Source organism: Triturus cristatus, chromosome 2_2 (assembly GCF_964204655.1).
Source record: "Triturus cristatus chromosome 2_2, aTriCri1.1, whole genome shotgun sequence".
Taxonomy (NCBI): domain Eukaryota; kingdom Metazoa; phylum Chordata; class Amphibia; order Caudata; family Salamandridae; genus Triturus; species Triturus cristatus.
Genome location: NC_140582.1, coordinates 32,500,894 through 32,526,804, shown reverse-complemented (window position 1 = coordinate 32,526,804; position 25,911 = coordinate 32,500,894). Strand labels below are relative to the sequence as shown.

General features: G+C 46.3%; 1 protein-coding gene across 4 annotated transcripts in view; it reads left to right on the top strand.

The window, feature by feature from the left end:
* Positions 1 to 25,911, top strand: part of SHROOM3 (shroom family member 3) — a 307,144-nt gene that overhangs the window by 170,709 nt on the left and 110,524 nt on the right. The gene's annotated exons all lie outside the window — the stretch shown is intronic.

The window sequence follows — 25,911 nt, the reverse complement described above, 5'->3', positions numbered from 1 at the left end:
CCTGTAGTTCTGCACCCCCAGTTCCTGCATGGAAAGAAATGCGCTACATGGTGCATTTCTTCCCATGCAGGAGCGTGTTATGGCGAGCCTGTGGCGCTGCATTTCTCTGGCTCTCCTTTGAGCCTTTGATAGGCACCGCCTCAGCACACACCGCCCACCAGGATTAAATTCGTAATCCTGCAGGTGGTCTGACTTTGACGTTTTTTCGTGCCGCACAGGAAGACCGCTCAACTCGTCATGAGGGCCTATGTGTTCTAGTAAATATCTACTTCTTGTGATAAGTTTACTGCTTGCTTGGTGCAGGTTCTGTCTCATATTATATGTAATATGAATGCAGCATAGTTCTGCCGTCATGGTAGGTACTGGTGATGCCCACCCTTTGCATTTGACTCCTTGTGAAGAGGGGTCCTGAACAGATGACAATTCTGATATTGATGTCAAAGGTGATGGTTCAAGTCATGTAAAATGGCTGCTTCCTATGACAAAGTGCAAAGTGATTTTCTTGTGATGCTGTGTTTGGGAATGCTGATGGTGTTCCAGTATACTTACACATTGATTTGGAATAGCTACCCTGATTAGTGGTAAGGGAGTTACTTTAAAGCTAAATAGTTTTAAAAATAGCTATTATGAATGTGAATTTCACCCAGGTCTTTGCAGCTGTAGTGCAGTATTGCATCATAACCTAATATAAACCGGAGAGGATTTTTCAAGTTAATGTTTCCAAAAACAGTCTATTGTAACTGTGTCAAAATGAAATTGTGCAAAATATAAAATTAACTTTATTAGAGGTTCCCTTTCACAAGAATGAAAGCATTTCACTTTCTTCTGTGGACGATACCCAAAACTAACCAAGGATAAATTACTTTAGCAATATACTAATTGATAATTCTTAGTTATTGTAACCATAAAGTAATACGACCTTATAACAAAGGTATGAATTGTTGGTATTGCGTTATGTTATGTTATGTTTATAGAACTTGAAAAATTAATAGCCAAAGGCCTCTTGATGCTAGCCTAAGGAATTTGAGAAAGCTGCATGAAGTAAGTGACTTCCTGATTGAAAGGTCCGGAGAAGGAGACGTTAAGATGTGGAGCCCTAACATGCTTCAAGAGATAGCCGCCTTTCAGTTTCCCTCTCGTAGCACTTTTATCTTGAGTAGCACACAGAGAAAGGAGTAAACAATGCAGCATCCTTGGTATCAGCAATGAAAAGGATGTAAGCCTTCTTAGCTCTTTGAATTTGTAGAAGCAAGTAAAACAAGGGTTCAAGCTTCTGGAGGGAGCATAGTATTTCAGATTATCTTGGTCGAAGATGGCCTCTTTGAAGAATGATCTTATAATGTACGTGTTGATCCACAGGCAACAAATGCAGTGAACAAATTAATTGTTCTCAGCATTTTCAGGCTGGTCAGTCAATAAGCAGATGCGCCTTCGGGTATGAAGAATCAACTATTGTGTTGGACTTCGGTAGACTCCGTTAGAGAAATTGAAGGAAAGGTGCCGACATAAGTTGGTTATAGTAAGCGTTGTCACACAGGAAGCTCAGGATCTACTGCTAGTAGCTCAGTTTGCAGGATTGAGTTTCATTGAGTTCTCACCTATTCAAAGATTGAAAGATTGCCAGCAGTTTTCTATCCTGGTTGTGGTGGTATTTATTTTGTATTTATTTGAGAGTTTTATATATTTAAGAACGATATTAAACTCATCAATTTCTCTGTACCCTAGGTATAGTTTAGTACTAAAAATATGAAGGACTCAGTCATTGTAAATAGCAGTCGTATTTAGGCTTTAATAAATAGTGACAATAGTTCTTTGTTGTCTGAGATCCTGCAATCAAGAGTAGTAAAATTGTCTCTGAAGGGAGGGGGTATACTGGTGTAAGACCCTACACCAGTCATTCTGATGCTTCAGCAGGAAAGGGTGGGCCAGTGTATAAAACAAAAAGAATATATTAAGAAGGATCGCAGCCTCAGCCGAGGAGCGAGAGAGTCTCGGAAGTCATGCTGCCTGTTGGAAAACCACACTCCCACTCTGAAAGGATGGAGGTGGTCTTCCGGACACACTGTGGTAGCTTGGCTCGAGTGGTCAGGAATCAGGCTCCGTGCTAAGCATACGACATACCCATACAATAACCATGCGTGCATCCGTTCCAAAAACGACTCTACACCGTAAAAATTATGAAAATATCTTTCTTTATCTTCTTTTTCTCTTAGTTGCAGATTGGATAAAATAAATAACAATCACAATATACAAACTTTAAATAGTGCAGGTCAAATAAATACTGGCTTAATGATTCAATAAATAGGGGTGATCATAAACAAGGAAGACATAAATATAAGTGCAATACATACAGGCAATTAAATATTCTGAGGCAATAAATACTGTAAACCAATCAATATTGTGCATCAATAAATACTGTGGACCAATAAATACAGTGAAGCAATAAATAGGTTAAATACAATAAATACAGTGCCCCTAATAAATACTTAAAAGCTGACAGTGACACTCATAGACTCAAATCACTTTTGAATTCCTAAGGGCTGATTTGGCCCAGGCACAGCTTGTGGGGATGTGGAAGGCTTGGGGGTGTCTACTCCCTGGCTTGGACAAGGCTGAGGCCTAAACTGAGGTAGATCAAGGGGGGAATACCAGAGACCTGTCTCTCTCCCTCCACACAACTTCTCTAGATTAGTCCCAGCTCACCCCTGGCACAGTCAGGTTGGTTCCAGCACCTCCCTAGCCCCTTAGAGCAGTCTCTCAGGTCTCCACAGGGCCTTAGGCGCCCTCTACTCCACTTACTGCCCTTTTTCTGATGCTCCGACGCCGCTGGAGTCGTGTCGACGCCGTGAGGCGGTTCCAGTTCGATGTCGGCGGCCTCGGCACAATGTCAGTTCTTTGACGACGCCGGTAGGCGGCTCCGGTCTCGATGTCAGCGGCCTCGGTTCGATCTCGACCTCCGATTCGATGGCGTCGGGCAGTCTTCACTCGATGTCGACTTCGGGCGGCTCCGGTCCGATGGCGACCTCGGATTCGATGACGTCGTCCGGCCTTGACTCGATGTCGACTTCCGGCGGCTCCGGAGTGCGATCCTCACTCCCGACCTCCGGTGCTCCTCTCCTTAGGTTTCCGGCGACTCCGGAGTGCGACCTCACTCCCGACCTCCGGCACGATTCTCACAGGTTCCGGCGACTCCGGAGTGCGATCCTCACTCCCGACCTCCGTTACACTTCACCTCGGTCTCCGACGACTCCGGAGGGCGGACTTCACTCCTCCGATGACGCCGCTCACTCGACCTCGGGTGACTTCCTCCTCGACCTCTGGTATTCCTCACGACCTCTGACGGCGCCCTCTCTCGACCTCTGGCGGCTCCAGGTACGACGTCGGCTTTTCCAGTCAGCGCCACTGCTCCACCTCGGGCTCCAGGTCTTAGGCTACTCGACGTCGGACTTCAGGGAAACCAGCTTCCAGGTCAGGATCTTGCTGTTCTCTTGTTTCTAAGGCCTGTTCCTGCTGTCCAGGTCCTTAGGATGGTTTTTCTGACTTCTTCCCACACAGGGCTCTAGGCTGGGCTCCGTCAGTAGGGACTAGTATCAAGGGTGGGTTTATGGACCCCACTCCAGGCACAAGTTTCCACCCCTGCTGCTTCACTCCTTCCTCCTTCAAGTTTGTGCTGCTCACTCTTCACCAGTCAGGTGCCAACTGCCAGCTCCAACTGCCAACTCTCTGTCTTAGCTTCCCAACATTCTAAACCGCCTCCAACTGTCACAGGGTTCTGGAATGTTCTGGAAGGTGCTGGTAGGTTCCAGTGGATGCTGGTGATGTCACAGGTGGCCACCATTTTGTGCTCCAGGCCCTCAGACAGAAGTTTCAGGGGTAGATAAAATGGCTCCCTGAATCTGCAGCAACACGAAAAAGTCTGGTGGTTCCCAAAAAGGAAAAATTCAAACAGGGTTTGAGGCAAAAGTGGGACAAAATAAATAATGATGAGGAGGGACCACCCAAAGGGCTGACAGGTCTAACACGCGTCCCCCCCAGCTGAAAGTGGGGAGAGCTACCCAACCCCTTGGGAGTTCTCATCACTAAGGCGGAAATACCTTGAGAGACCGTCAGCATTGGCGTGGTCCACTCCAGGCCGATGTTCCACCTGAAAGTCCATTCCCTGTAGGGAAATAGACCACCTCAACAACTTGGGATTCTCCCCCTTCATTTGCATCAGCCAACGAAGGGGTCTGTGGTCGGTCTGAACTAGGAAGTGCGAGCCAAACAGGTATGGCCGCAACTTCTTCAGAGCCCATACCACTGCAAAGGCTTCACGCTCTATTGCACTCCACTTCTGTTCCCTGGGAAGTAGTCTCCGGGATAGGAAGACCACGGGTTGATCCAGACCCTCTTCGTTGAGTTGCGATAACACTGTCCCAATGCCATGTTCTGATGCATCTGTCTGGACAATGAACTCCTTGGAAAAGTCTGGGGCCCTTAAGACCGGGGCCTCGCACATGGCTTTCTTCAATCTCACAAAGGCTTGCTGACAAGCCTCCGTCCAGACTACCCGTCGAGGTTGTTTCTTGGACGTGAGCTCCGTGAGGGGGGCTACGATGGTACCGTACCCCTTCACGAAGCGGCGGTAGTATCCCGTGAGGCCCAAAAATGCTCGGACCTCAGTCTGTGTCTTGGGGGGTTCCCAGGCCATGATGGCCTCGATCTTCGCCTGGAGGGGTTGCACCGCTCCCCTACCCACCAAGTGTCCAAGGTACACTACCGACCCCTGCCCGATCTGGCACTTGCTGGCCTTGATCGTCAATCCAGCTTGTCTCAGGGCCTGGAGAACAGCTTGCAGGTGACGCAAGTGATCCTCCCAGCTGTTACTGAAGACGGCTATGTCATCCAGATAAGCAGCAGAGAAACTCTCCATTCCGGTGAGGATCTGGTTTACCAGGCGCTGAAACGTGGCAGGTGCGTTCTTGAGCCCAAAGGGCATCACACAGAACTGGTAGTGGCCATTGGGCGTGGAGAAGGCTGACCTTTCCCTTGCTCCATCAGTCAACGAGATCTGCCAGTACCCTGAAGTAAGGTCAAAGGTACTTAGATATTGGGCAGCTCCCAGCCGGTCAATCAATTCATCCGCCCTAGGGATCGGATGAGCATCAGTTTTGGTCACTGAATTCAGTCCCCGATAGTCCACACAGAACCTCAGTTCTGGTTGGGCACCCGGTGGTGCAGCTTTTGGTACTAACACCACCGGACTGGACCAGGGGCTGCTAGAAGGTTCGATCACTCCTAGCTCCAGCATCTTAGTGACTTCACTGTGAATGCTGGCCTTCACCTTGTCTGACATCCGGTAGATCTTGGACTTCACAGGTGGGCTGTCTCCTGTGTCCACGTCATGGACGCACAGGTGAGTCCTACCCGGGACAAGGGAGAACAACGAAGAGTACTGCCCCAGGACCTGGCGACAGTCCTCCTGCTGTTCAGGAGTTAGAGATGGGGAGAGAATCACTCCCTCCACCGACTCATCCTTCTCTTGAGACGCAAACAGATCAGGGAGAGGCTCGCTTTCCACGTCCTCTCCTCCGTCAGTCACCATCATCAAGATGACTTCGGGCCTCTCGTGGTGGGGTTTGAGGCGGTTGGCATGCAGCACCCGCAGGGGCTGACGAGGGGTCTTCAGGTCCACCAAGTAGGTAGCCTTACCCTTCTTCTCCAACACCTCAAAGGGTCCTGACCAGCGATCCTGGAGGGCGCTAAGCTCTCCCGGTTCGATCACCCACACCTTCTGGCCAGGCTCCAACTCCACCGGGTGAGCGTTGTGGTCATACCACGCCTTCATCACTGCTTGGCTGGCTTCCAAGTTGTCAGAAGCTTGCTTCCACAACTTAGCCATTTGGCTCCGGAAGGCCAGCATGTAGCTCACCACGTCCTGGGGAAGCTTTCTGGGAGTTCTTTCCCATCCGTCTCTCACCAGGTTGAGAGGTCCACGTACAGGGTGCCCATACAGAAGCTCGAAGGGGCTGAAGCCCACTCCCTTCTGTGGCACTTCCCTGTAGGAAAAAAGTAAACAGGGCAGGAGGACGTCCCATTTCCTCCGCAGGCTTTCAGGCAGACTTCTGATCATGCCCTTCAAGGTTTTGTTAAACCTCTCCACCAGACCATTTGTCTGGGGGTGGTAAGGAGTGGTGAACCGGTATGTCACTCCACACTCCTTCCACATGGCCCGCATGTACGCTGACATGAAGTTGGTCCCCCTGTCGGACACAACTTCCTTGGGAAAACCCACTCGGGTAAAGATTCCCATCAGGGCCCTAGCCACAACAGGTGCTGTTATGGTCCTCAGAGGTATTGCCTCTGGGTACCGTGTGGCATGATCCACCAGAACCAGGATAAACCTGTGACCAGCTGTCGTTGGCGGATCTAACGGACCCACAATGTCGATGCCCACCCTTTCAAAGGGGGTGCTAACGACAGGAAGTGGTTCCAGGGGAGCTTTCAGCTTCACCCCTGTCTTCCCACTGGCTTGGCAAGACACACATGTTCGACAGTAGGTATCGGACGACACTTTCATCTGAGGCCAATAAAAGTGTGGGACAAGACGGGCGAAGGTCTTGTCTTGCCCCAGGTGTCCTGCCAATGGTATCTCGTGAGCCAACTCCAGAAGGAAGGCTCGATAACGTTGAGGGACTACCAAGGCTCGTGACGATCCATGTAGGGGTGCCTTGGGTTCACTGTAGAGGAGGCCATCCTCCCAGTAAACACTGTAGTTCCCTTCAACGTTCCCTGCTGCCTGGGCTTCGGCCTGTCGCCTCAGCCCCTCAAGGGTAGGGCACTCCCTCTGGCCCTGGCAGAATTCCTCCCTGGATGGGCCTCCCTCCACATGCCACTCGGCCGGGATGGGTAGGTCCTCCAGGTTGGTAACGTCCCCCACCGCAGACTCCTGGTCCACCACCTCCGGTGGCCTATCCGTCCTACGGGGTGGGGACGCCGAGGCAGGCTCCTCCTGTCCTCGGTTCTTCCCTTGTCTGGCAGCTGGCTGGGCCGTTGTTCCAGGCTCCAGCCGAAATGAACTCCCTCTTCGGGTAGTCGCGGACCTTGTACTAATACAGGCCCAGTCAGGTGTACCCAGCATCTCGGTGTGAGTCCGGTATTCCACCTCCTTCCAAGCGTTGTGCTCCATGTCATTCCCCAGCAGACAATCGACTGGCACGGCAGGGCTTACGGCAACTCGAAGTGAACCTGCAACCCCCCCCCATTCAAAGGGAACCTCGGCCACTGGATAGTGGCCTGTTCTGCCGTCAGCCATCGCGGCTGGGTGGAGTACATCGGGAATTACCTGCTCTGGAGACAGCAGTTGGCTACGCACCATAGTCATACTGGCTCCTGTGTCTCTCAGAGCCTCCCCTCTTTGGCCGTTGATGGTGACCCACTGCCCATACTTTGCGGTATTTGCGGGCACCTGGATCTTAGGAACCATCTCCCGTTCTCCCAGGGACACTAAAGTGACACCCGCCCACTCCCTTCCCTTAGTTAAGGGCATCTCCTCCCCGAGCACTACACTAGCTACTCCGGGGGTCTTTCCTCCAGTGGGAGGGGGTGGTCGTTTCAAGCACTTCGGATCTCCTTTATAGTGTCCAACGCCACCGCACTCATAGCAATGGACAACCCTTGGCTGCTGGCTCTGGCCAGGATTAGGGTTTCTGGGTGGGTTAGCCCTAGGGGTGAATCCTGTTCCCTTCCCTTGGAAGTTATTTTGGGGGCCTTTGGAGAACTCCTTTTTCTTTTCCCCTCCCTCTTTCTTCTGGGGGGCGCCCTGTCCGGCCTTTTGAGTATCCCCTCCAGTCCCCCTTGTGGACACCCGGGTACTAGCCCAAATGTCCGCCTCCTCAGCAAGCTTCCGGGGACTGGTCAGCTTGCTATCCACCAGGTGTTGCCGCAGTTCAGGGAAACATTTCTCGAGCAGGTGTTCCTTCAGTACTAGGTCAAACAACCCCTCGTAGTTCCTCACTTCACTGCCCTGAACCCAACCTTCCAGTGCCTTCTTTGCATAGTCCAGGAAGTCCACCCAATTCTGTGTGCCCAGTTTGTGACTACCCCTGAACTTCTGTCTGTACTTTTCGGGTGTTAGTCCAAACTTCCTTATGAGCGCCAGTTTCATGGTGGGGTAGTGGGTCTGCTCATCCTCTTCGAGGGCCAATAAAGCATCCCTACCAGCTGGAGGCATGTACTTGTACAATCCCCCTCCCCAGTACTTCTCTGGAACCCCATGGGCCCTCAACGAGACCTCATAGGCCGCTAGCCACTTGGCGATATCGTCGCCCACTCCATAGCTAGCTACTATGTCCTTTGGCAGGTATGGTTTAGGTTCCCTGGTGATCTCTTGGGGTTGGCTGCCACCATTAGGAACAGGTTGTGCCCCGATTCTCAAGATCTGAAGATCTATTTCTTTCAGTCGTAATTCATGGGCCATCCTCTGCTCCTCCTTCTCCTTCTCCAGCCTTGCTAAGTCCCATGTGAGCTGTCTTTTCTCCCTCCGGTCTGTTAACTCCACTTCAGACAAGCCACCGCTAGAGGCACTGCTGCCCTTCCTGGAAATGGTTCTGGGCCCCGCTGACAGGTTCCCCACCTCAGGTTGGTACATCTCAGCCCCCTCGGTGTCAGGCTCTCCATCCCTGTCTTCCTCCTCAGCCTTGCTTTCCCGTCGTGCCTCCCCCCAAGCCCTTAAGCTGGTTTGGAGTGCACCCTTCTTTGCTCCTGGGGGACAGTACACCCCCTCCCGCTGGCAAAACTCCCTGAGTTGGCCCACAGTGTACGTTTCTAGATTTTCTAGTACAAACTCCAGTCTCTCCGGAGGCGTGGGTTCGAATCCCACCGCTGCCACCAATTTATGTTGGAAAACCACACTCCCACTCTGAAAGGATGGAGGTGGTCTTCCGGACACACTGTGGTAGCTTGGCTCGAGTGGTCAGGAATCAGGCTCCGTGCTAAGCATACGACATACCCATACAATAACCATGCGTGCATCCGTTCCAAAAACGACTCTACACCGTAAAAATTATGAAAATATCTTTCTTTATCTTCTTTTTCTCTTAGTTGCTGATTGGATAAAATAAATAACAATCACAATATACAAACTTTAAATAGTGCAGGTCAAATAAATACTGGCTTAATGATTCAATAAATAGGGGTGATCATAAACAAGGAAGACATAAATATAAGTGCAATACATACAGGCAATTAAATATTCTGAGGCAATAAATACTGTAAACCAATCAATATTGTGCATCAATAAATACTGTGGACCAATAAATACAGTGAAGCAATAAATAGGTTAAATACAATAAATACAGTGCCCCTAATAAATACTTAAAAGCTGACAGTGACACTCATAGACTCAAATCACTTTTGAATTCCTAAGGGCTGATTTGAACCAGGCACAGCTTGTGGGGATGTGGAAGGCTTGGGGGTGTCTACTCCCTGGCTTGGACAAGGCTGAGGCCTAAACTGAGGTAGATCAAGGGGGGAATACCAGAGACCTGGCTCTCTCCCTCCACACAACTTCTCTAGATTAGTCCCAGCTCACCCCTGGCACAGTCAGGTTGGTTCCAGCACCTCCCTAGCCCCTTAGAGCAGTCTCTCAGGTCTCCACAGGGCCTTAGGCGCCCTCTACTCCACTTACTGCCCTTTTTCTGATGCTCCGACGCCGCTGGAGTCGTGTCGACGCCGTGAGGCGGTTCCAGTTCGATGTCGGCGACCTCGGCACAATGTCAGTTCTTTGACGACGCCGGTAGGCGGCTCCGGTCTCGATGTCAGCGGCCTCGGTTCGATCTCGACCTCCGATTCGATGGCGTCGGGCAGTCTTCACTCGATGTCGACTTCGGGCGGCTCCGGTCCGATGGCGACCTCGGATTCGATGACGTCGTCCGGCCTTGACTCGATGTCGACTTCCGGCGGCTCCGGAGTGCGATCCTCACTCCCGACCTCCGGTGCTCCTCTCCTTAGGTTTCCGGCGACTCCGGAGTGCGACCTCACTCCCGACCTCCGGCACGATTCTCACAGGTTCCGGCGACTCCGGAGTGCGATCCTCACTCCCGACCTCCGTTACACTTCACCTCGGTCTCCGACGACTCCGGAGGGCGGACTTCACTCCTCCGATGACGCCGCTCACTCGACCTCGGGTGACTTCCTCCTCGACCTCTGGTATTCCTCACGACCTCTGACGGCGCCCTCTCTCGACCTCTGGCGGCTCCGGGTACGACGTCGGCTTTTCCAGTCAGCGCCGCTGCTCCACCTCGGGCTCCAGGTCTTAGGCTACTCGACGTCGGACTTCAGGGAAACCAGCTTCCAGGTCAGGATCTTGCTGTTCTCTTGTTTCTAAGGCCTGTTCCTGCTGTCCAGGTCCTTAGGATGGTTTTTCTGACTTCTTCCCACACAGGGCTCTAGGCTGGGCTCCGTCAGTAGGGACTAGTATCAAGGGTGGGTTTATGGACCCCACTCCAGGCACAAGTTTCCACCCCTGCTGCTTCACTCCTTCCTCCTTCAAGTTTGTGCTGCTCACTCTTCACCAGTCCGGTGCCAACTGCCAGCTCCAACTGCCAACTCTCTGTCTTAGCTTCCCAACATTCTAAACCGCCTCCAACTGTCACAGGGTTCTGGAATGTTCTGGAAGGTGCTGGTAGGTTCCAGTGGATGCTGGTGATGTCACAGGTGGCCACCATTTTGTGCTCCAGGCCCTCAGACAGAAGTTTCAGGGGTAGATAAAATGGCTCCCTGAATCTGCAGCAACACGAAAAAGTCTGGTGGTTCCCAAAAAGGAAAAATTCAAACAGGGTTTGAGGCAAAAGTGGGACAAAATAAATAATGATGAGGAGGGACCACCCAAAGGGCTGACAGGTCTAACACTGCCTCTTTAAAATACTGCAGGAATGGCACTGGATGCCAACGAAACTCAAAGCGGCAGGGCTCCTACCTCACTCTAGCTGCTGGTGCTGAGGACATGCGCACTGTGATATTGTAGCTATACTACACGACTGCCCTGACATCCGTGCCTTCTGAGAGGAGGTGGGTTCCACGTTGAGTGGGACGATAGTGATTTCCACTCTGATGCCATGCCACCTGATTCTGCTTCACAATTGTCCCACCACAATTGCAAGTTGCTTAGCCAACCACTGACAGCGGCTAAGCTCTGAATACGAGGAATGGCTCATAGAAATGTATAGATCAGTCTCCGGCGAGAAACTCATTTACAATAAGCAAGACAAGGCTGACACATTTCTTCTTATATGGTCTCCCTTCCTGAAGGACGATTGGTGACACTTGTTCGACACAGCAGTGATGTCTCAATCTCATGTACTACTTCCCCTCACCCCCACCCCCCCTGAAGCCATGGACGCTTACTTTGCAAACTCTTCTGATGTCTGTCAACTGGGAGCCCAACCCTGGGGCACTTCCTCCTTTTCAGCATCCTCCCGTGGACCCTTCTCTCTCGTCCCTCTCCCCATAGTCCCTCCCTCTTCTCCTGACCTTTTTCCTTAACCCCATCATTCCCTTCTCACCCCACTTTGGAAGTGCACCTTACCCTCATTACTTCTTTTGGATTTTCATTTAACGTACCATGGTAACCAGGTATTAGGTCAAGTAAACCTGTGCTGTTACGTGTATTATTTGTACCCAACGGATCAGTCGTGATAACAATGTATGATGCTATTTGTCTCTTTGCTTACCATTTCGAATTCAATCAATAAACAAATGCAAAAAAAAAAAGAAAGAAGGATCACAGCAATGAATACAGAAGGGAAGTGTTGAAAGAAGTCATGTTCTAAACCATACATTACCCTGGAACACGGTGTTCTGGCGCTGTACCTAAACCCTAACCACCCAAGTTAGAACAAAGGCAACAGGAATTAACAGGAAGATGTAAAGATACAGGTTTTGAGATTATTGCAAAACGTGGTGTGGATTTCAAGCTCACTAAGTGGCTGCCGAAGGATGTTCCATGCCTTCACAGTGAAGATTAGAAAAGCATGGGCACGCAGGCAGTGCTTAATTTGTAACAACATAAGTGCCAGGGCTCTCGTCAAGAGGCCACTGCACCTTCCACCACACTTTGCCCGTGCTGTGCAGCCAATGATAGTAACAACACAACTGCTAGCAATCACACTTCTACAAGTGTGACAATTTGGACTATTTCAGGCCCCCAAAGCTATAAGAAGGGCTTGAACGGCAGGAAATAGTCATTTTTAATGAATGTAGCATTCATAATTAACTGTTGTTGTGGTCATCTCGAAATGAGCTAGACAGTGCCACCTTGTGGCAGGCTGTCGCAAGCACCGGTGCTGACAATTAAGTGCCGGTGCTGAGCACTGGAAAGCCCCGGCTCAAAATAAGCACTGCATGCAGGTAGTCTCTGTGGCCCTGCGGAACTAACAAAAGGTGGGCCACATATGAGTAGAGCAGCAGAGTAGTGGAAGGTTGGGTGAACAGATGTAGAATGAACACAGTTGCATTACTGAGAATGGCCTAATGATGTAAACATAGGGACTTTCAAACAAAGTGCTTTGTTACAGCGAGACAATTAAAAGATACTGTATGTGGCAAGATGTGTAACGGCTTGCTAGATCACAAAACAAATAGGGCTACAGAGGTTTGTATGATCTATAGTCTCATAAGAAAGTACTATGGCAGAAGATGGTTAGAAACCTTGGGTGCTTCTAAACCCAGAGAGAAAACAGCTGGGTAATCTGATTCAGTTTGTGAAATATTACACCTGAGTATGGATGCCAGCATAAAAGAATAACAAAAAAAGGGGTATGCAGTTCCTATGCAGGGAAGACGAAGAAAGGGAGAGAGAGTACCGAAAACCAATAAACCGATGGGTTGTCCTGTTAATAAAGTAGGGAAAGGGGAATCCCTCCATTCGGAATTAGAGCCCTCGCACACCCAGCCAGCTGGATTTGATGCTTCATCATAGGGCATGCTCCTCGTCTGGTCAGCGCTGCAATACCTGACAGGCATCCTATGAGGGGCTCTTTGGCGGAGATCTTTTATTCCGTGCCGTTTGGTGCCGTGGGTGTGAGGTACCTAAAAAAGTGTAGATGTGCTAAAGTTAGGGGCAACAGACCGCGCAGAGTTAAAACGGAATGGAAGTCCAGGACAACTATTTAATGAGACTGGCTGCCAACCTGGTTAAAAATAGAGTGACGACTACCTGATGTAATGTGTCAGGATGTTGTGCTCAACTTCATGTGGTCAACATGTTGCTTGCCTGGATGTCAAAACGATCTAGCGGCAATTCTTCAGGACCTAAGAGAGATTATCAATCTACACTACAAGTGGTTATCAATCTAGAAGAATACCCTGAGTCTTCTGGTTTGTTTTGAACCCTAGATACCAACTGGAATAGTGTATGTGTGTCTGTTCTTGTCCTCGCTGCCCTACCTATGTTTTCATGAATTGAGGTCCACCAGAATGTCTCACGTCACTGCACCGTATGCAGACCCTCTTAGCTTTGTGTGTCCCACTCTTGAAAATTCAGGGTTGTACAGGCAGGGTGATGGGTCATGAGGTCAGAGTCAGCAGCCAATTAAATCTTGATGGCAGGCAATGGGTGGAGCTTTGATACAACAAACGCACCATTTTAGGCGTTTTTCTTGTTCTTCAAAATGTACTGGGACAGTTGTTCTGTAGACAGGTGGGGAGGGCTGAGAGATGTTGTGGACATCAGAAGAGGTCAATGGCTCATGAATAGAAAACTGCAGAATACTGGAGATAATGTTTGTGAGAGGGTGAGATTGTGATGACCTTTTTGTGCTAGTGTAAAGAGATCAGACTCATATCTGAGGGCTCATACATTTAGGTTGTCGATGTCCCCTAGCCATAGAAAGCGGAGATATCCCTTCGGGGGTGATTCCAGCGCTCTATAAATTCCCTACATACATAGACATGCAAAGCACATAAGTGACAGCGGTGGTCTTTCATGCTCTGCTGCTCTACACAGATTTCTTCACACCAAGAAAAGAAATGCAGAGAAATAATCCAAATTCTGTGAAAAATATGCAACAGTGGACCCTCCTTCATTATCAGGCTAACCAGAAAACAAGCAGAGACCAGGTTCTGTCCATGGTTAAAAAGAAGTGAAATGTTAAGAATGACTCATGCACGCTGATATTCCCTCATTTGAGCAATGCTGTGGAATGGAGGAGGAGGGAACCGTAAATGGCAAAGAGAGCATCCCTGTGTCTCGGGGCAAAAGCAAGATCGCATTCCAAGCTAAGGTAAGAACAGCACACAATGATAAACCATTGATGAGAAATTGAGGGTTACAGGGGCTCTCCAGGTTTGACACAACAGCCTCAAAAAGGATCCAGGGTGAATCACTCGGGGCCCGCATAAAGAACATGAAAAATGGACTTGGTTTTGAGGTCTTGCAGATAGGACAAAACATTCTATTTGATGTCTTCATTGAAACTCAAAAGTTTTAATATTCTTTAGTTAAAAAGCAACACTAGTTAATACATGCGTCACGACATACGTTGCTTCCTCAGGGCCATTGACAATTACAATACATCATTTATCGCCCTTCTCCTTATGTCAAGCCAGTGCAGTTATTATGTCTGACGAATGGACATCTATGCCTGTATATGTTATCTAAATTCTGCTTGTAATATAACAGTAAAGATATCAATTATTTCTTTACTCGCTACTTGTCCTGATATTGATGCATACTTTTGTCTTTGTACTAATTGATATCCATTGTTTTTATGAACATTCATGATTTATTGTTACTCTCAAGGGCCCCAAGGGAGCAAAGTGTCTTGTGAAACATGTGTTGGCAAGTGTTGCTTTTTGTCTAAAGAATAATAAAACTTTTGAGTTTCAAAGAAGACGTCTAATGGAACTTATTGTCCTGTCTACGAGACCTCAAAAACCCAGGCCATTTTACAATAATAAACCATAGCTTTCCTGTGACCCAGAACAGACCAGGGCCTTATTAAGGACAAAATGGTAGAGTGTAGCACCTGGAACTATGGAGGATTTTGTAGAGGGTCAGGGCAGTGGTATATGAAAAATCCTGTTTATTATGCTTATTGTTTTTCTTTGAAATGGACATCCCATATTAAAACTAAAGAAGATTGGAAGAATCTCAAGAATTGGTTCAAAGATTAAGGTGATAGATGGGCGGGAGATCCCGGTAGCTGGGACTGAAATGGAGAAAAGTGGGGTACTGTGTTCCCAGTTTTGGTGGACTCATGTTTCAAGAACTCTCATTCTTTTCAGTGTGATTAATTGATTTGTGGTTATGCTGTTGGATCAAAGTTTGTTTGGAGCACATCCAGTGTTGTGAGGATTTCACATTTAAAAAAGGCTAATAAAGTTATACTCTTAAAAAGAAGATGTTGTGGGCTACCTAAGTCCTGAGAGTTACAGGAATTTAACCTTGGGAAAATGATCACCTGAATGATAGTCTAGAGGTAGGTTGAGGAGCGAAGAGGTAGGATTTTATGGAGTACCTTTACGAGGTAGAGGATGGAGGAGATGAGTTAATGCATATGATCACTGATTGATACATTCATTCGAATTGAATACTACACCCAGTTTATAGGCAGTGCTGACTGATACATGGTGCAAGGTCCCTCGGAGACAAGTCATCCGTCCAAGATTTGGAATAACTGCTGATAAAAATGACTTCAGTCCTTCCAAATTTAAGTGTTCATTAATTAGCATCTATCAATGTGGTGTTGTATAGCAGGCAGCTTTTAAAATGCTTTTGGATAGAGAGATTACCCTCATTACTCAAATAATAAGTGTCATCATCATCCTATGCAAAGAATGTTAAACCAACTCGCAAATGCCACTGGATATCCACACATACAATAAACTGGGTCAGACTGAGGTGCAGTCTTGAATTACAATTTATTGATAGGAAGAGAAAGAGTTTGAGCCCAGATGGCGAGACAGAAGTGCAGCCAGTCGGGTGCCCAGTCTCTCAGTCCACCACCCAAAGGTGCTCTAGGGGGATACAGTGGGAGTCTGTAGCCAAGTTTGCAGACAAGTCCAACAGGATGATAGCCGGAGACAAACTTCATATAGGGCTATGTGAAGATTGTTCACACCAGTTATGGTTACTGAGCTAACTATAACTTACGCCCACGCCAGGCATTGCTTATAACCTCATATATTGCATCACTCATGACTTTCAATGACCTCAGTGAGGACATCACTTATGACATCATCCAATGAATGGGCAGTTTGGTGTATGCTTATCATACTGGAAGGTATTCAGCAATGCACATGTGTACCTAATTTTCTACAGCCTCTTTACTGCTTGTGGGTGTAAGCTTTTTCAACATATTTGGTCTTCTAATGGGCCTTGGGTGTGTGAATGGAGTTAGCTGTCCATGAATGATTGTGCACAGGGCAATGACCGTACGTAGAGGCTTGGCTACTCATGTCTCGTTGATTGCCCACACGACGTCTGCTATCTGTAAAAGATTTGCAACAGAGAGAAGTTTGTACATAGTAAGTGCTTAGTCTCGTAAGGGGCCTTCAGTGTGGAGGGAGTGGGTTCTGTATGAAAAGTTGTGCGTAGAAGTGAAGACTGTACACACCAGGTACTTGCCCATACATGTATGCTTAATTTCCCACAAGAGGACGGCTATTTGCAAAGTGTTCAGTACAGGTTGAAGATTGTGTATAGAAGGGCCATCACCAACTAAGGGGCCCAGGGTGTCTAGAGTGAGTGGAATCTCTGTGAATGGGGTTCTGCACAGAGCAAAGACTGTTCACAGTAGGTGCTTTCCTACCCATGGTTCATTGCCCCTGAGAGGTAGGCTACCCGCGAAGGGTTTGTTACAGAGTAAAGGCTGTGCATAGTAGGGTCTTGGCCACCTAATGTAGGTTGGGTGGATGGAGTGAGCTTTACATAAACGGAGAAGACTTTGTGCTACAGGGGCTTGACCACCCGTGTCTGGTTGACTGATGGTCAGCTATCCATAAAGTGCACTGTACAGGGTGAAGTCTGTGCATATGAGTCGCGTAATTTGATGAAGGGTTTCCAGGGATCATGTGCCTCTGGACATGGAAAATCTTGCAAGCTTCTGAAACTTTCTTTTTGTGGACATTTGTGTTACAGAATGAATTTTGTGTCCTAAGTTTATATCCTTAGTCATTTGGCCCTAAATATATAGTGACACATGTTGTAGGCAGACAGGTACATCTCTTTCATTGTAAAGAGTGATAATGTGTGATCCATGTTTAGTCAGTCTGCCTTTTAAATGTTTTTTTTACTATTGAGCTGGTGCAAGCAGGTTGGGATTCAACCCATAAGTGGTAAGTGTATTTAATACTGATGTATACTAATCCTATTTATATGGCACAGACCAAGATGAACAAGAAATACAATGAGGTTAAGGAGACTGGTTAACAATAATGAAGGTCACATCAACAGCCAGGGGGTCTGGTTGTATGTGAGCGACCGATGGGAGAATTGAAGTCTTGCGCAAAAGTTAAGGATAAGTGAATCTTCATGGTTCACCTGAATGACCATAGTTTGTTATTAAAACTGAGATCTTCAGGCAAATTGTTGCTGAGTTTTGGAGCAAGAGAGAAGAAGAAGATTTATTTATTTTTTTAGCAGAGTTTTATATAGCACGAACTTGACCCGAATCCAATCAGGTATCAGAGCGCTTTACATAGCACCAGTTACGTTACATGAGGACACACATTCATTTTTATTTTGTTAGGCACGGGAAGATTAAGTTATTTGCCCAGAATCACAGGAGGTTTAGCGTGGTTACCGAGACTCGAACCCAGTTCTCCCAGATCCGAGGTCAAGCGCCCTAACCGTTAGGCCAACTCCTCTTGTTATTGTTTTGGTTTTTCTTACTTTCAGGATATCTAGCTGCAATCTTGTTTTGTTTCTGGTGTACTCTACCTCCCGGTGAACGTTAGCATTTCAGATAGGAGAGTAGCACTGAGTGTGGAGCCTTGTGAGTGATGCACACTAGCTTAAAATGAATTCTGGCATCTGGGAGGAGTCAGGGTGATTCTTATGATGGGGGATATAGTCTTGACTTCTTGGCATCGTTGATAAGATGGGTAGTGGCATGTTAAATGACTCCGAGCGGGGCTCGTGCTGTTTTGAAACGGCATTCGAGGATAGCATTACAATTAGGTTAGACGGACAATCTAGGTTTATTTTTTAAAAGTGGAAGTGGAACTGGAATGAAGCTGTTATAGGTAACTTGAAGATGTATGTGACCAGGTATTCATTCTGTTTGTGAGGATTGCACAGTCAGCCAGAACAACGAACATCAATATCGTCCTCTAGAGTAAAGAAGGCATCTAATGTATGTTGCTTAGCAACAGTGGGGTCCGCTGGCAGGTGTTTCAGTTAAAAAAAATATATATTTCTCAAGTGATTTCATTTATTTATAGTGCACTCACATGTCACCAAAGCCCTACCGTAGTACAGAAGAGAATGATTACAGATCTCTGGTTAGGACAGGAACAAGAGTCCTATTACAACAGCAAAGCGGAGGGGGTCCGAATGAGCCTATTTAAGGGGAAACGGTTCCCTTGAAGAGATTTATCTTCTAAGATATTGAAAGGATGGCATATTTGGTTGTGGAAATGTCACGGTTCTTCTTCAAGGTGTTCCTGTCTTCGATTATTTAAAAGGTGTGTTGCATCCTGTAGGGGATAACAACCCCTTAATGATCCTTTTTGTTAACCACAATTATCAACAACAAAAATTCAAATTGATTGTCATATCAGTTAATGAGTGACAATCCAGCCTTGAAAGCAGACAACTAACTGCCTACCATTCTTCCTCTTCCCCCTAGTTTTCAATCTGTGGCAGAGTCCCTTCTTTCATGGTACTGCTTTGGGTGTTCTGTGGCAAAGATCTCGCTGAGAGTAAGCAGACAGCAGCTTTCCACAAGGCTGAGTATGTAAGACAATACGTACTATTCAATATTTGAGAACAAGAGTCGAGAAAAGGAGCAAGGAGCAAAAGATTGTAAGAACTTAGCCAGATTGGCAGTTTCAACTGGTCAGTCTCATATACAAGCCCTCAACCTGCAGAGTGGGCAACATCAAGCAATAGAGAAATGACTCCAGGCCAAGCCAAGGAGATCTCAAATAGTTTAGAAGATGATGCTGAGAAAACAATAAAACTCAGAAGAGAAACAACGCATGCAACAGGGAGCCGAGACCCACAAATTCAAATGAGAAATCACTCGCCCCAAATGAAGTGGGACCCAGATATCAAAGATCCACAGAGGCTCGATGTAGTAGAAAGGAGGATGGCGGCCTGGATGAGGAAACAGCACCACAAAAAATAGTATTCATACCACTACACACTTCCAGGGGTAGGCACGATACAATTAATATAGGGATTATTTATGCAGTGCATTCCTTCATTAACAGATGTAACCAGCATGGACCTCCTCTGTATACAATTTGAAAGTAACAGCAAGAATAATAGGCAGGAGAATACTGTAACGAAATGGAAAAATTTGGCTCTGGCTAAAAGGATCGTGCTTGAGAACGAAAGACTCGCAAATTGGGGTATCTCGGTTGAAGATAAAAGGAGAAAGAAATACCACTATGCGCTGGAGGGACAAATAAAATCACAGCCTGTCCACGTAACTGACCAAAAAGCCAAGTAAACTCCAACTACAAAAACATAAGCATACAATATAGAGCGAATGAGGGAACGATACAAAGAAGGATAACCTGTGGAAAGATCAGACAGCAGAGAAGAGTGTGGGTATTTACATATGGTCAGTGAGAACGGCAGGGTTAATAGCTATACCTAGCGCAAAAGTCGCCTGTCATGGGCATCCAAATAAGCTTCTCACCGCGGTGTGCACTGATACAACAAAAAAACGATACTTAGCTCATATATAGTCTTCCTAGAGCTCCATAGTAATACCTTGCCCAATAATCGTACTATTGAACAGATAAATACAGTTACATCTATAAAAATAGCATCTTGGAATGTCGCCGGTCTATCCTGGGTCTTAAGAAGTGGATTAAGGATTAAAAGGCTGCAAGAAGCAGACATAGTGTTTCTCCAAGAAACCTGGGCAGTTACCCGCACCATGTTGGAGGGAACAACCAACATGATAAATGCGCTGCTGGAAGAATTATGTGAATATTCACGTCACATACGGTTATAACAGGGGACTTTAACTTACATAATCTTGGGGCAGACATAAAACGCGGGGAGATGGAGGGCAGCTGAGAATATTTTTAACAACTTTCTACAAACATATAGCTTAATTTCCGCAGAATGTTGAGTACCAACAGGGCAGGCTGGTGCATTTCAGGTATCCACTTATAACGACTGACAACCATTGATTATGTATTCCTAGATTCAAAACTTAAGAAAAAGCGGATACATTTTACCATGACAATGCAAGAATTTAGCGATCTTGCAATGCTCAGAGCTGATTTTAAACTTATCAGCAGCTCATGTGAAGAGACTTCCATAATCATTCGGACAAATGGAGCAGAAGATCAAACACTGGTGTGAAGAATTAAATGGAATGACATGCATGAAGCTAAAACAGAGGATTGGAAAAAGAATGAGAAGGAGAGAACATCTGATAGGGACACACCAGACATTATCCCAAACTGGGCAGCTTGGATCGCAGACTTGCGAGTCAACTTAGTGGGACTAGGAAATAAAAAGAAAGCAATTATACCCAATCAGACAAAGTATTAACTAGGCTACAACAGAAAGCTACGGGAAGACACCCGTAAAGTAAGGCGAGCTAAGAGAGCCCATCAAAGAGCAGGAACCAGCGAGTCAATGGGAAAGCTGAAAGAGGTAAAGCAGGAGGATAAAGTCTTTGTCAGTCAGCTAATACAACAGCACAATGAAGCAGAATGGACAACAATCTATGAGTTATCTAAAAACAAGAAGCAGAAACAATTCTGGGAATATATTAACAAATTACAGAACAACAAGACTGATAGGCGTAACTCGGTTTCCGCAGAAGTGTGGCAAACCCATGTAGAGAACACATACAAAGAGAAACTGAGGAAAACGTTTATAACATTGCCGGATCCCCCTGGACAAAGAAGCGGTGAGAAAAGAATACATGGACGCCGGAAGGTTCCAAAATGATGGACAAGCTGATAGTTATAAAAACAATAACAAAATAAGAAGGGATGTAGCTCCAGGCCCAAATGGACTACGGGTAGCTATGTTCAGGCAGGACCTGGCATATTGGGCAGGGGTCCCCTTCCCCATTTACACAGCTTGCAGATTGCAATCATATGTTCCTGATGCACGGCGAGGGTCATTACTACGTCCAATATTCAAAAAAGGGGACAACACAGATCCAAACATTTATAGGCTAATAGCCTTCTTGGATATAGAGGGGAAGGCCGAAGCGAGTACCCTACTGAATAAATTAACAAAATTGATCGAAGAAGAAGGGCTGCTCCCCTTCTATCAAACAAGATTTCTTAAAAGGGGCTCAACCACAGACAATGTTGTTGCCTTAGCTTACATTGCACAGTAAGCCAACGCCAAGAAAAACCTGCTAGTGTTAGCCTGTTTCGTAGATTACTCCACCATATTCAACGGGGTAGTACGGAACAAGCTATAGGAAGAACTTAGAAACTGGAAATTCCCAGACTACCTCCTCAATGCCCTAATTTCACTCTACAGCGGTACCTGGGTGAGAGTAAAACTGGCGTAGGAGACGGTATCCCCAAAATTCGACACAGACCCAAGCCTGTAGCAAGCATGTGTTCTTGCACCAACACTGTTTAACTTACATACAGCAGATGTAGGCAAGGAGCTACAGAACGCCAATCAAGCCATGCCAAAGATAGGTCAAAATAAAGTGCACCTACTACAATATGCAGATGACTTGCTTCTAATTTTTGATCATACAAAGATAGGGCTTCAGAAGGCAGTAGACGCCCTACACCCATTAAACAAATGTAATAAAATGGTTGCTAATCATGTGCGTGGCTCCCACTCCTCATCTCTCCTGAAATGGTTGCGACCTTATACTCTCTAGGGATAGACACAATAGGAGATTGCTTTCACGAGGGAATAGGTAAACCTTGGACTGACTATTTACTAACAAAACTGACACCTCCTCCCCTTACCACTATTATAGGGCAAGAAGCGCACTGTGAGACTTACTTGGGGACGAGCTACTGGAACCCCCCGAAGTCCTGTCCTTCACTGCTTTAGTGCGTGCTGACTCCCCTAGGAGGATAGTCTCCCGTATATATTCGTTGACACAGGAGCTGCGTCGCAACCACTACGTCAAAGCTAGACACGAGTGGCAAGCGGACTTAGCAATAGATATAGATGACGACATGTGGAAATACTGCTGCAAAGCTACGAGACGCATTTCACTCAACGGTAGGCACCGGTTAATACAGTTCAAATTTCTCAACCGAATTAATCACACACCAATAGGCCTGCATAGATTTGGCCTACGTGATACGTCCAATTGTGAGAGATGCGGAGCGGGTGACCCCGGCTTTATACACCTAGTGTGGCCCTGCCCTGCAATCGCCAATTTCTGGCAACAAGTGTTTATGGAACTAAGCACAGTCACGAAGGTGGTGGTTCGCCCTGACCCACTACTGGCTCTCCTCGGATATTCTAGAAAAGTGCAGAAACTCATCAGACGCCTGGTGGATATGGCCGCCCTGGTCGCCAAACGCGTTCTAGCAATTCACTGGTCCCGTGGCCCCCTTCCTTCCCTGTCAGAATGGGCTAGGGACATGATGTATTGCAACACGCAAGCGGAGGCGTATAGTGAATTGCTCCCACCTCGCAATCGGCCAAAGAACTTTTGGAACTTATACACAACTTACATTGAGTCACAATCTTGAGAACAAGCCACACAATCCCCCCCCACTGAAGGGCCACAACAGTCATGACGGTATTCATGAGTATTGGGACATATGATGTTGGTATAGATGGTGGTAACGGTGGGCTAGGGTCTAAGTGCCATTATGCTCCTAACTACAAGTGTAGACGGTTATCATTGGATATTTCTGTATGTACTTCTCCATTGTGACTTTGTTCCCTTCCCCCTTCTTTTTTTTCCCTTTTTTTATGCTTTGTTTATGCTTTGTTTATTATCCTGATGACAATAATGTTGGGAGTATTGTATTTTTGATTTTTTCTTTATGTTACATTTATAAGTCGGTGGATTGTTTTGTATTTTTGGTTGATTTATTTGCATAAAATGAAAAATAAAAAAGGTTGCTAATCAAAGTAAAACAAAAGTGTTGATATTTGGCCGTTACACAAGGAAAACATCGCAAAAATGTAGGATGAGCCCTTTGACGAAAACATCGACAAAAAGCTATAACTACCTAGGAGCCTGGTTCAGGGACTCAGAGAAGACGACTATACATCAGAACAGAATGAAGTCAAAAGGATAAGCAACTATATATGCCCTATGTAAACTGCATGGTAAATTAATTAGTCCCATGACAGCAGCGATCAGGAGGGTCATCATAGCTAATCTGATACCTACAGTAGGCTATGCGCAACAAGCTTTTCCAGGAAAATATGATACACTACTAGATAAAGCCAGGCTCAAGGATATAAGCGCATCTTTCTGCTACCAAAATATATAAGTAACAGCCTGATATGACTGGAGTTTGACCGTACACAGTAGAAATATGAATGCTTGGGCACAACTGCAAAATATTACCATCTAATTTTGAAGGCTCCCGCAGGATCTCTGAAGGATGTGTTTAAAATAATATACAGTGAGCAGCAGACACCATGGAGTACTCACGTAAATAGAGCGGAAGAGACTAAAGCTGACAATACAGATTTGGTCTATGGAAGCAGTTAGCTACACAATTGTTAAGAAATCAATAAACAAACACATTTTTAAGATATCACGAGAAACGTACATTGCCAACATTCAGGAAAAGCAAGGGCAGTCGGCCTTAACCGCATCCTACAAGGACCACAAAATACAGCCTTATTTAAGCCAGGCACTGGGGAGGAAATGCTTGAAGAAATTATTTGGGCCACACTGGTGCCACTACAGATAAAATAATTAAATCCCACCTGGAAAGCATTATCAAATATTACAAGGTGCACTGGAATAGTCTGCCAGAGGACATTCGGGCATGTACCAACCTGGCACAATTTAGGAAACGTCTTAAAACCTGACTGTTTTAAAGAGCACTCTCACATCTATGTTGTCTGCTACCGAGCGCCGAGAGATCTCCCAGGGGATGATTTCGCCGCGCCATACAAATAATAATAAAAATAATTATAGAAAGGAGTCCTTATTGCATCTGATATGCGTTTGTCCAACACTGCGACAGACTCGAAAGAAACTACTAAAAACTATCTTTTAGATAAAGGGAACGCGAACATGTGTGGAAGCGGTGTAGGCGCTCTTCTGCACAGTTCTATTGGAACTGTCAAGATTTGGCAAATTCATGCAGGTGGCAAGAACGGTGTCACTGTGCCAACAAAAACTCTGCCTCCGAACTGGCCCAATGTCAAAGTCATCCAGCTTGCTAGGAAGCATGCATATAGACGGTTTATTTGCTCTTTTTAAGGTCACTCAGTCTAGCTCCTAGAGAGGTTGCCTCTGATGGAACAAAATGACAGCTCCATAAATTTCACATTAATATTGTATTTAATTCTGCATCTTTCTAGATTACATCCTCGCTGTCCTCACACCTTTTTTTTCTTTTTTGCGATTACGTTAGGGCCCCTGAATTTGGTCCTTTAGAGAACAAGCCAGTTCTCAAATGATGAAATGATAAAAATCCAATCCTCGCTTTGACAGGTTCACTGGGTAGGGAGATTTCATTTAGTTTGCAGGTAAGCGCGGTGTGGCGGGGTGCTGCGGGGGGGGGGGGGGGCGGGTCAGGAGACGAAGGGATAGGGCAAATTAAATAAATAAATAACTCCTAATCCGTCGTCTGTTGACACCCACCCCCTGCGTGCCCCGCCTCACTGCGCTTACCTGCACCGGCTGCTGCTATTAGTTTGTCTAAAATCATTCACATAGGCACTTTATTTGCTCTTTTGTATATCTTATGTTACTCAGTTCAGCTACCGAAGAGGCTACCTTTGATGGAACAAAACGAAAGCTTTAATGAATTCTTACACTACTATTGCACTTTAATCCGCATCTTTCCACTTTAGATCCTCGCTGTCCTGGCACCTTATTTTTGGTGCTGTTATTGCACTTGTTGGTGTCATTGAATTTGGTCCTTTAGAGCAGATGTCATGACATTATTAATGAAAGAGCCTCACTCTGCTTTGATAGGTTGAATGTGAAGGGAGATCTTGGGCAGGGGGATGTCACTCTTTCAGCACAGACCCCTGTTGATCCTGCACTTTTGCTCTTTTTGCTCAGTATTACGGTACCAAGCCCCGTAGAATAGCCTGATGCTAAGGAGGGAAAGTTTTAATGGCACCCCTCGCCAGTTGAATTTGCAATTTTAAGTACAGAAGTTTGTATACACATTGGATATGATCATTTATTATCTTTCTATATGTTAAGGAGAATTTTATTATTATGCAATTTTATGTCCATATATAATTTGGTAATTATAGAAAGGAAACTGAACTGGTATGAATATACTGTAGCACGTTGTTAAATAACTGCATTCTCTTCACTTTTTATTATATAATATTGTATTTATTGAGAAGTAAATGCAATGATTTTAATCAATCAAGAAATAAAAACGTATTTATTCATTCAGTATGTAACAAACAAAAGGTCAGACTCCCGATTAAAAAGAATTACACAAAAATCTGAAACTTCAGGAAAATGCTTCAGGTTTTTAGAACTGTACACCACATCCCTTTGGAATTCAAGGTAACATCCGCGTATTGATGTCCCAGCACACTGAAACTCAGGTCCTCTTCAAAAATTCAGGCTTGCAGCT